The sequence below is a fragment of the Somniosus microcephalus genome, chromosome 6, assembly GCF_052327205.1.
Source record: "Somniosus microcephalus isolate GS21.2 chromosome 6, FLI_Smic_1.0, whole genome shotgun sequence".
NCBI lineage: Eukaryota > Metazoa > Chordata > Chondrichthyes > Squaliformes > Somniosidae > Somniosus > Somniosus microcephalus.
The window spans coordinates 93872252-93884091 of record NC_140992.1 but is presented as its reverse complement, the minus strand read 5'-3'; the positions used below and the strand labels follow the sequence as shown (position 1 = coordinate 93884091).

The 11840-nt window shown below is 47.1% G+C and overlaps 1 pseudogene; it reads right to left on the bottom strand.

The window, feature by feature from the left end:
- Positions 1–316: 316 nt before the first annotated feature.
- LOC147115894 (uncharacterized) overlaps positions 317–11840 on the bottom strand; it is a 42171-nt pseudogene continuing 30647 nt past the window's right edge.

The window sequence follows — 11840 nt, the reverse complement described above, 5'->3', positions numbered from 1 at the left end:
GGAGGAGCTGCCTGCAGCCGTGAGATCGCCGCTGGATTCCCCCGGCAAATGAGCCCGGCACCACGGAGAAGTGCCGGGCTCGCGGGGGTCAGAGACCAATGCCGTGGGGGGGGGGGTGGTGTGGGAGTCCGGGGAGGAAGGTGTGGCCAAGCGGCCGCCATGAAAGCGGCCGGCCGCACCTCCACCTTTACGTCCCGGCCTCTTGGAGCTGCAAGGCCCCGTTTTACAAACGCTCTTTGCGCCCGCTACGGGAGAGGCGGCGGCAACTGAATTTGGGCGTCGGGCCAGCATCGCGTTGGAACCGGGGCGCTGCGCACACCGATGACGTCATCGGTGCCGGCGCAGCGCTACCGGCTAACGCCACCATTTGCGCTACACTGAATTCCAGGCTACCAACAGCGCCGGCGCAAAAGACCTCTTTAGGCGCTAAGTGGGCGCTAACACCACTGAATTTCTAGGCCACAAAGTCTTAAGGTTGCCTGTTGAGTGAATTTTGTCAGTCCCTAGCTGGGCAGCAAGGTTGCTCACCACATGAAAGTGATTCATTCAAATGATGAGTTTCAACCTGAGTGGATTTAATGTCCTTTTTGCTGTCTTGTCCTTCTACTAGCTGAACATGGAGTGGGATCAACAGCTGTGATGGATAGGGTTCCAACCCAGAGTGCTGCACCTTTGTGGCTGAAGAAAGGTTGCTAATGACTAGAGGTATTTGCAGCGAGAGCAAATAGGGATGAAAAGGATGTGAAAGGATACTAACACAAAAGATAACTATAAAGCTACAACAGAGTATCCCGCTTTTGGAACATGCTTCATACCTTAATGTTTTGCAACCTACCACTATTTTCTCTTGGTTTCTCATTCTTAAGTCATCTTCAACCATTTGTTCATTTCCCCCTGAAATATCTCCTTTACCTTCCTCTCTTGGCTCGTCACCTGTTTCTACTGCAGTAACTTCACACACAATCAGTTCCTCTGCATTTCCTTCTGCCTTCACTGTGTTTTTTCCTATTTTCCCTATTTTAGTCCTATTTTCTTTGACTGACTTTCTTGCCTTTTCCATGTCCTTTGGATTGCTCTGTTCTAGTTTTCCTTTTTCCTGTAACATACTCTTCACAAGCTTTTCCTGTTCATCTGCCTGAAACAACTTTTCTCTTTCCATAATAACAACAGAAAATGCTGGAAAAACTCAGCAAGTCAGGCAACATCCGTGGAGAGAAATTTGAGTTGACGTTTCGGGTTTGACCCTTCTTCAAAACTGGAGAGAAAAGGAACTAGATCGAAGGCAGGGCTGCGATCGGACAAAAGAATAAAAGAACCATGATTGTTGTCGAATTGTCCAAGTTACTATGTTCTTTATCTCCCATTGCATTCGCCGTTGTTTTCATGTTACTCCTATTGCTCTTTAATGCTCTCCTTTCAGTTAGCTCTCGTGATTTCTCCTCTTCTCCTTCTTCTTTCCCCTTTGCCTTCCCTTCTCCATCTTTTATCTCTTTGTCTTCGGGCATGTGCTTCACCTTCTCTGCAGTTTGTTTATTTTCTCGTTCGCCACATTCTGAAAGCAACCAACAATATTTATCTTTTTGCATTAAGTATTACTACAGAAGGCTGTAATGTATTATTTCTTAATTTGTTAAAATAAATACATTTTTCTGTTATTTTAGAAGTTATTTTGTCCTCCCCCTGTTGGCCACACCACATCAAATACTGGGGCACATCGTGCAACCATGGCCCAGAAAATTGCTGCTTGAGGCTTACAACACACCCGAGCCACATAGTGCATTGCAAATTGGGCAGTGAGCGTGAAGGGAGCAGGAGGCCTGCACACAAGCCATGCTCTAGACACTATAGACTCCCGATTTTAATGTAAATTAGATGGTAGCCTCATCGGGTGACTGGAGGGCCTGAGCAACACTCTAGCTAAACAGTTCTCTGTTTGAAACATGTGTTAAAGAGGAAGTTACACTGTTTTTAGCAAAATAAATTCCTGCTCACTGCTGCCCAGCACCCCTCAAGCACTAATGCCCCATGCCTGGTGTCCTCTTCCCCTATGCCAGCAAAGTGCCTGCCGCATAAGAGCCAGTGAACAGACGTTCACGACCTCAGGATTGTGCAGTGCCTGCAGAGCACTGGCAGTGTGACCCATGGGCTACATTATCAGCCCCACTGATCCTTGATTATGAGGACAACCCTTTGTTAATGTAGGCGGTAGAAGGCATGTGAGAATGGTTTGGATTGACTTGCCACTTTTAAAGGCATTCCCTCACCATTGTTTGCCACTTAAATAGATGGCTTGAGATAAGGAACTCATTATTTGGTCAGGGATAAACTGCTTCTACCACTCATGGTGCTTCGTGTCAATGCCATCATCCACTATGTTTACAGTATTGCCTTTAAGTAAATAAAGATAATGGTCCCGAAATTTCTCACGACATGAACTGGGTGGTTATGCCGGCATCTTGCCAAGCAGTGGCTCCCTGCTAGAGTCTGTGGGGTCAGTGGGATGGCACCTCATTTGCATGGGGCAGATGGGTATAGGCACCTCTATGGTTGCATCTCCAGTGTTCACCTGCAACATGCAGCCAGAAACTCTGGTGCCCACCTGCTATTGGAGGCGGGGGATGAAGGGTTGCCAAGGCCCTCCCCCTCCCGCAACTGCCACCATGTCCTCCTGAGTAAGGGGGCTGATTAGTAAACAATTTTTTTCCGGAGGGTCCAGGCTGCTGGATTCCACTGGTGGGACCCACTTTTGCCCATTTCGAGGCCAGTATGCTTCAACTCACTTAGTGTACCGACATCCAGAGTATGCTGAGTCCCAACTCAGCCACTGGAGCAGGTGTAGGGCATCCCCACCTCTGACTCCATCTCTGGAGGTTCTTTCCACTACAAGGCAATTCCTAAACTTCTGGAAACAGCAGAGACCTGCTGGAACCCCTGAGGAATTTTTCCTCTCATGCCTGTGATGAGAATTATTTTCAAAACAACATGAGCATTCAAAGAACTGAGAGATAAACAAAGTCCTTCTTTACAGGAGGATTTCTACTGTATTAGAGAAAGGGAGAGCCTAAAAGAACCAAACAGCTGACCAGCAAGACTGATTAGAAGGACGCAAAATTATCTGAAGATTAGAGGTCCCTAGAGTTATTTGTAAGGACTATGAATGTCTTTATGGCTGGTGGTAGGGGCACTGGGCTTCTCGTTAACTGCAACAATATGTTATGAGGGAGTATTTACAATGCAAAAGTACGTTCACTTTGTGCATTTCAATTTTTTTTAGCTAAAAATGATTAAATGTCATGAAAAACATAATTCACTAACAGCGTACCACTCCACCACACATACTTCACACTTTAGATTAGATGGTGGTCCTCAAAGATATTCAACAGACATTAGCCAGAACTTTATCAGGTGGGTTGTTAGTGATACATTATCCATACTGTAATTACTGAGTGTAATCTTCAAGAAATAAATAGACTCAAAGAACACAGACATTCTATGTAGCCTGCCAACAGGGCTACAATATTCCATTACCAGGTTGTGTGAAAAATGATGTAACTCTAACCCACTGTTATGGCACAGTGTGGCAGACTGTAGTTGGTTGCAAACACAACCTGGCACCAGAAATCTACTATACAGGAATGAAGGCACATGGTACGATTGCTGAGTAGGTACAACTTCAGCTTAATTTTTGTTTTCATATAGTGGGTCTTACCTACCTGAGTTGGTGTTCTGATCCTTTCTCCTATACATCAGCATGTAAGCGGTAGAGGAACTGTGTAAAAGGTAAAGCAGTAATTAAAAATTAGGTTTAACATCACACTTTGGCTTCTGAAGATCTATCAATGTTCAGTTAGTTCACAAAACTTTCATGAAAGAAAGCTAATCCCAAAGCTCTAAACATTGCCCATACCAATTTACCTGTGCACGCTGATGAGGAGTTTCATAATCTAATATATATAACTCGCATTACATTGCTGTACACTGCGAAAAATAACGTGATTATAATGCATATCATCTAAATGATCAGAACGATCCTTTTGATCAAATGTGATGATTAAAGTATGTGTATACTCCAACACCATTTTGTCAGGAGCAGTATCGCTGAAGTGACTCTTTACTGCTGTTGCAACAGCCGTTTTACATTTCTTTTAATGCAAAAGAATGAGAATTCTTTATGAGAGATTACACAAACTAGGGTTGTATTCCACAGAATTTAGAAGGTTAAGGGGTGATTTGATTGAAGTTTTCAAGATATTAAGGGGAACAGATAGGGTAGATAGAGAGAAACTATTTCTGCTGGTTGGGGATTCTAGGACTAGGGGGCATAGTCTAAAAATTAGAGACAGACCTTTCAGGAGTGAAATTAAGAAACACTTCTCCCCACAAAGGGTGGCAGAAGTTTGGAACTCTCTTCTGCAAATGGCAATTGACTCTAGATCAATTGTTAATTTTAAATCTGAGATTGATAGATTTTTGTTAACCAAAGGTATTAAGGGATATGGGGCAAAGGCGGGTATATGGAGTTAGGTCGCAGAGCAGCCATGATCTCATTGAATGGCAGAACAGGCTTGAGGGGCTGACTCCTGTTCCTATGTTCCTATGAATTTTAAAATATGCCCCCTAAAATCTGCAGACTGTCAGGTTCACGCCCATCAGTGCAGCGCTGACCCCACCAGAGTTTGCAGACTCAGTGCGAGGCACTGAATTTACATGAAGCAATTTTGATCAGCTAAATATAGGACTTCCATCCCCTGCCCACACCATGGGAACCATACAAAAAGGCATGGGTTTAATTTACACTCTTTATTAGAAAGGGAACCACAGAGCTGGGCAAATTCTCAGAGATTCCACTCTTGGTGTGGAGTTTTGTTCGCCAGGAGTGTGGATCAGAGAATAGGTACAGCGGTCAGAGTTCGCAATTCATATGCTCCCAATTTTCTGGTCATTAAAATAAAAAATGAATGCCCAGAAATTTGTTCCTGTGGATCATGCACTCTGATCTCTGTGACCGATTCTCCAATCAGCATTTCCACCGAATTAAACTCTGCACTGGGAGTCTCCAATTTTTTAATAGTTTTGTAAAATAGTTTTTCCTTAAATTTCAACAAAGAGAAAGAATATGTCCCATGCGTGTTATAGTTGAAGTTCTAAAAATTCATAGTGTTATGAAACTATTATTAAACTAAAATGGCAGGGGTTTGGGAACCTGAGCAGGGAGACAGAGGAAAGGGAAACAAAGATATAAGGTAAATCGTGCTTGACTAATCTACTGGAATTTTTTGAGGATGTAACTGGTAGAATAGATAAGGGAGAACCAGTGGATGTGGTGTATTTGGACTTTCAAAAGGCTTTCGATAAGGTCCCGCATAAGATATTAGCGTGTAAAGTTAAAGCACATAGGATTGGGGGCAAGGTACTGACTTGGATAGAGAACTGGTTGGCAGACAGGAAGCAAAGAGTTGGAATAAACGGGTCTTTTTCCGAGTGGCAGGCAGTGACTAGTGGGGTACCGCAGGGATCGATGCTAGGACCCCAGCTATTCACACTATATATCTTCATGATCTAGACGAGGGAACTAGATGTAATATCTCCAAGTTTGCAGACGACACAGAGCTGGGTGGGCGTGTGTGCAGTGAGGAGGATGCTGAGAAACTCCAGTAAGATTCGGACAGGTTGGGTGATTGGGCAGATGCATGGCAGATGCAGTATAATGTGGATAAATGCGAGGTTATCCACTTTGGTGGCAAAAACAGGAAGGCAGATTATTATCTGAATGGCAATAGATTGGGAGAAGGGGAAGTGCAATGAGACCTGGGTGTCCTTGTGCACCAGTCGCTGAAGGTAAGCATGCAGGTGCAGCAGGCGGTTAAGAAGGCAAATGGTATGTTGGCCTTCGTAGCGAGAGGGTTCGAGTACAGGAACAAGGATGTCTTGCTGCAGTTGTACAGGGCCTTGGTGAGACCACATCTTGAGTATTGTGTGCAGTTTTGGTCGCCTTATCTGAGGAAGGATGTTCTTGCCATGGAGGGAGTGCAGCGAAGATTCACCAGGCTGATACCTGGGATGGCAGGAATGATGTATGAGGAGAGATTGGGTCGACTGGGCTTATATTCGCTGGAGTTTAGAAGAATGAGAGGGGATCTCATTGAAACTTAAAAAATTCTAACAGGACTAGGCAGACTAGATGCAGGAAGGATGTTTCCGATGGCCGGGGAGTCCAGAACCAGGGGTCACAGTCTAAGGATAAGGGGTAAGCCACTTAGGACAGAGATGAGGAGGAATTTCTTCACCCAGAGAGTGGTGAACCTGTGGAATTCTCTACCACAGAAGGCAGTAGAGGCCAATTCATTAAATATATTCAAGAAGGAGTTAGATATATTTCTTAAGGCTAAAGGGATCAAGGGATATGGAGAGAAGGCAGGAAGAAGGTACTGAATTTGGATGATCAGCCATGATCTCATTGAATGGCGGAGCAGGCTCGAGGGGCCGAATGGCCTACTCCTGCTCCTATCTTCTATGTTTCTATGAAGAAATCTCTGGAGTGATATACAGTCAAACATTAATAAGATCATTCATCATTTTATATCACCAATTTAAAGTACAGAGGAACCTTTATTATGCTCACTCCAAATATACATTCAAATTTTCCAGGAACACAACCTTAAACAAGACTTTGGCCAGAATTTTCTGGTGTCCGTGCGGGCGGGATTGGAGGCGGATCGGGAGTGAAAGTTGAAATAACTCGGAGTGGTTTGGGATCCCGCCATCATCCCGCCTCCACATGCCTTTCCCTCAGGCACGTTTGCCAGTGCGGCCACGACCCAAACGGCAGAGACGGCCGAGCTAACTTAGATCATTATTACTAGGTACTTGTCAGACACTTAAGCGTCTTTTTAACCCTACCTTTCCAATTTCACTAGATGACCATGGGAATCACGCAGCTCAGGACCCACATCTGTGAAGCTGAGGCGGAAGTTCAGTGGCCATTGATAGAACTCATTAGTGCAGAGCATGGAAAGCACAATAAATACTCCCACCTGACACCTGGTAACTTTGTTAAGGCAGATGCTGTGCCAAGTGCATTGTCAGCACAGATTTAGCTTTCTAGAGGTTACAAGTGTTTTCAGCAAAGTCGGGATCCACTGTCACCTCATTGGTAGAACCTATCACACCATTGACAGATTGCTTCTGTCAACTCTACTTGTCCTGCCATCTATTACATAAGCATGGGTGCCGTTTATACTGTCTCACCTTGGTCCTCAGATTCAGACCACGATGAGCCCCAACATCAGCAGCAGCAGGCACACCAGCAGCACCAACAACAACACCACCAACCTCCTCCTCAACCATCTGATGCTGCACAGGACAGAGGACATCAACACAGGGCTGCACCACGCCGGAGGTGATACCCGCAACACAGGGCATACAGGCAGAGGATGAGCTTCCTCAACATGACTGAGCAGCAGTGCCAAAGGAGACTCAGGCTATCGCGCCAGGACATTGCAGACATTTACACATTGCTCGAGCAAGACCTGCAGCCCAGAGCTGCGGGTGGACACGCCTTACCAGTGGCTGTCAAAGTCATCAGCTCCCTCCACTTCTTCACCTCAGGCCCTTTCCAGGATCTGCAGCAGACATTTGTGGCATCTCGCACTCGGCCGCCCACAAATGCATTACACAGGTCACTGATGCTCTGTTTGATAAGTCAGCCAATTATATCAACTTTGCCACTGATAAGGTCAGTGTTGCTGAGCGGGCCCTTGGCTTTGCCACTCTGGCTGGCTTCCCACAGGTGCAGGGCGTCATCGACTGCACACATGTGGCCATCAGGGACCCCATCATCACCCAGGAGTGTTTGTCAACCGCAAAGGCTTCCACTCCCTCAATGTGCAGCTCGTCTGCAACCATAGGAAGATTGTCATGCATGTGCGCGCCAAATTCTCTGGCAGCTGCCATGACTCTTTTGTCATGCGCCAGTCCACCCTCCCTCAGCTCGTCGCTCCTCCAAATAGACTTTCCGGCTGGCTACTTGGAGACAAGGGCTATCCACTGAAGGCAAGGCTCATGACACCCTTGAGGAGGCCAAATACTGAGACCGAGGAGAGATATAATGAAAGCCACATTTCCACCAGATGTGTCATAGAGCAGACAATGCTGAAAATGCACTTCAGATGCCTTGACAGATCTGGAGGAGCCCTTCAGTACGCACCGACCAAGGTCTCCAGAATCATCCTGGTCTGCTGTGCCCTGTACAACATAGCGCAGCAGTGAGGATTAGCGCTGCATGAGGAGAAAGGCTCTGAGCACACAGCCTCTTCAGAGGAGGAGGAGGAAGAGTAGGAGCATCAGCTGGAAGACGAGAAGGAGGAGGAGCAGGAGGAACCTGTGGTCCAGATCCCACCAGAACCCGAGCACATTGCTGCCCGGGAGGCAGGGATGGCCTTATCATAGCCAGATTTACTTAACTTCAGGCATTACACCCATATGGCTGCCATATGATGCGCCAGGTTCCCAACACCCCACAGCAACACCATAAAGCATCCCGACAGTGACCAAGCCATTCCTTTCACACTGACCACCATTCACTCCAACTCACTAAGCCACTTCCAAAGTTACAGACGAAATTGGCCATGTGATGAAAATAATTATCTTTATCTGTGACATCACAGTAACAGGAACTTAACAGTTATTAAAACACCCAAGTGCTTACCCTTGTGCATCTACTTGTGTTTCAACTTTCTCTTATGCGTCCTTCTACTAGGTGCTACCCCTATGGCTTCAGCAGTGGTGGAGGCAGCCAGCTAACTTCCCTGCTGCCACTGCACAGACACTTTTGGCGGATGTCCTCTGGATCTTGGAGCCTGTGATGGCCTCGCCAAAGACTGCTCCTCCTGTGACTGTGCAGGGGCAGACTCAGCCATTGGGATCCCAGGAGGCATGTGGGGCTCTGAGTGAGGAGGAGGCAATGGGGGAGGTGTGTGTGTGCTTTGAGAGGAGCCCCCACATCCATGTCCCCTCTCAGCATCATCCCTCTCATGGGCCACCTGCACTTCCCTGCTAGCAAGGAGCTGGAGAGCACCTTGCTGCACAGCAGTGGGGCCATGAGGACCCGTCTACATTGACATCCCTCCTACAGAGGAGGTCTATGAGCGTCTGCCATCTATTCTCCATAGATACCACGTGCTCCTGTGAGTGGCGCATTAGCTGCTCCATGCAGGTGGCCATCCTTTCCATGGAAGAGCCTACAGTTGCCATCGCCTGTGACAAGATGATGCTCATGTTGGAGATGGACTCCTCCATTCTCTGCGCATTTGCAGACATCAAGGTCGTAAAACCTGTCAAAGCCTCCTGCACTTCTTGCTGCACCTCCAGGATCGCCCTCTTTCTGGAAGGCCCCTGAGGCTCAGCGTCTGCATGCAGCTCAGCAGAGCTTGGAGGTGTCCTGTGCCCTCTGGCAAGGAGTCTCCACTGCTGTCCCTGTCTCCACCATTTCCTCTTGCTCACTTGTGACTTGTGACACACCAGGTGACAACACTACTCTATCTCGCCTGGGACCCACCAAGATGTAAGTATCTGCGCTGGTGCTGGGTGCGCTTATGTCTGGTGATGGTGCACCCTCAGAGGCTGGAGGCTCCACCAAGGAGTCGTCTTCCTCTTTCTCCTGAACAATGGGGGAGGCGCTCTTGATGGACCTGTGGGAGAATAAAGAGATGATTTAGAAATGTCATATCAAAAATGGGTAACGATACCATTATGCACATGATGAACATTCACTGGCTGTTGACATCAGTCCCCACATGAGTGACCGCTGCATGCCATGTGGCTGTATGAGATGCAATTCTGTCACCAAGTTGCTGTCCCCCTCTCTCCGTCTCCCATCGGCAGATGCTCTGCGACTCCTGATACTTCCACGGTGACCTCCTCTGCTGTAGTTAATATGGCCAACGATGGAGGCCCAACTCCGGTTCTCTCCCGCTCCCTCTTATTGTGGGCTCTCTTCTCCTGCAAGGACTGAAAGAAGAGAAGTTTGAGTGAGAGTGATGGAATGAGTGTAAGGAATGGATGGGTTACATCTTTAGAGGGTGACTATGATGGAGTGGGGTACCAATGCCAAATGGTCTCCTTGTGTGTTGTTAGTTAGTATGAGTGCATTAGGATGAGGCTGAGTGTGAGATGTGGATGTGATAATGTAGATAGAGAGAGAGAGGGATGGGTGGGCATGCAAGGTACATTGGTGTGAGTAATGATGTGCAGGAGTAAGGTTGGGAAGGCAGAGTGATGGGGATGTGATGAGAGGCACAGCAGGATGAAGTTAAGTGTGGCTTTGCACTCACCTTTCCTGATCTAATGAGATCATTGAAGCATTTCCCGCACTGTACCCAGGTCCTCCTGACAACATCCCTGCTGTTCAACTCATCTGCAATCTCCAACCAGGCGACCACTTCCTGCCTTTTTTTGTTGGTGACATTTTTGCACCACACGTTCTGAGAGAGAGAGAGAGACTCCTGGAGAGATTCATCGCTGTGTAAAGGAGTTTAGGGTACTGAGCAGCAATTTGCAGGTTCATTTTGATTTGCCCTTCCTTGTATCGATTTAGAAGAGACTGTGGGGGCTGCACTGTGAGCTCTTTCCCTGGGTCTCTCCATTGTTCTTTCCAGCAGATTTGATGTACAGGTCTCTCCAGGCCGAGATTCAAGGCTGCAATGAGCAGGATGTGGATGGAGAGCAAGATCAACCCTCCCCTTTAAGAACTGGCCGGTGCCATTGTGTCTGTGTTCCATTGCTGGCTGACATCACATGAGTTTCACCCGCCCTCTGAGGTAGCGCCTCGCTCCTCGGCCTTAGCACCTTAAGACAGGTGTGTAGCGCCTGATTTAGCGCTCCAATCACCTCCAGGGGCGATAAAAGCCAAGTTTGCTGTCGGAGGCGATAATTAGCACCAGGCGCTAAACTTTGCGCACCGCCAATAATGGCGCCCCAAATGGGGCGATACCGAATTTTTCCCCCTTGGTGTTTGGGGCCAAATGTGACATTCCAGTAAATTCTGGGCCATTGTTTCTTTTGTTATTTCCACTGTCCTTTTCTTCATCTTGTGGTCAGAGTGTTGTGTGCAAGACCAAAATTTGGGGACTCTCAATCGTCCATGAACTTCCATTATTCACCAGTGGTGTAATGATAAAATGAAGTTCTATTGTTTATTCAATAGCAAAGTACTGCGGATGCTGGAAATCTGAAATAACAACAGAAAACGCTGGAAACACTCAGCAGGCCAGGCAGCATCTGTGGAGAGAGAAACAGAGTTAACGTTTCAGTTCTGATGAAGAGTCCCAGACTTGAAACGTTAATTCTGTTTTTCTCTCCATGGATGCTGCCTGGCCTGCTGAGTGTTTCCAGCATTTTCTATTGTTTATTGTTTTATTCCCACACATCTTAATGTAATCTTAAGAGTGTCAGCTGTGGCTCAGTGGGTAGCACACTCGCCTCTGAGTCAGGAGGTTGTGGGTTCTAGTCCCACACCAGGCTGACACTCCAGTGCAGTGCTGAGGGAGTGCTGCACTGTTGGAGGTGCTGTCTTTCGGATGAGATGTTAAACCGAGGCCCCGTCTGCTCTCTCAGGTGGACATAAAAGATCCCATGGCACTATTTCGAAGAAGAGTAGAGGAGTTATCCCCGGTGTCCTGGCCAATATTTCTCCCTCAACCAACGTAAGAAAAACAGATTATCTGGTCATTTTCACATTGCTATTTGTGGGAGCTTGCTGTGTGCAACTAGGCTGCCACGTTACCGACATTACTCTACTTCATTGGATGTAAAGTGCTTTGAGGCGTCTGGTGGTCGTGAAA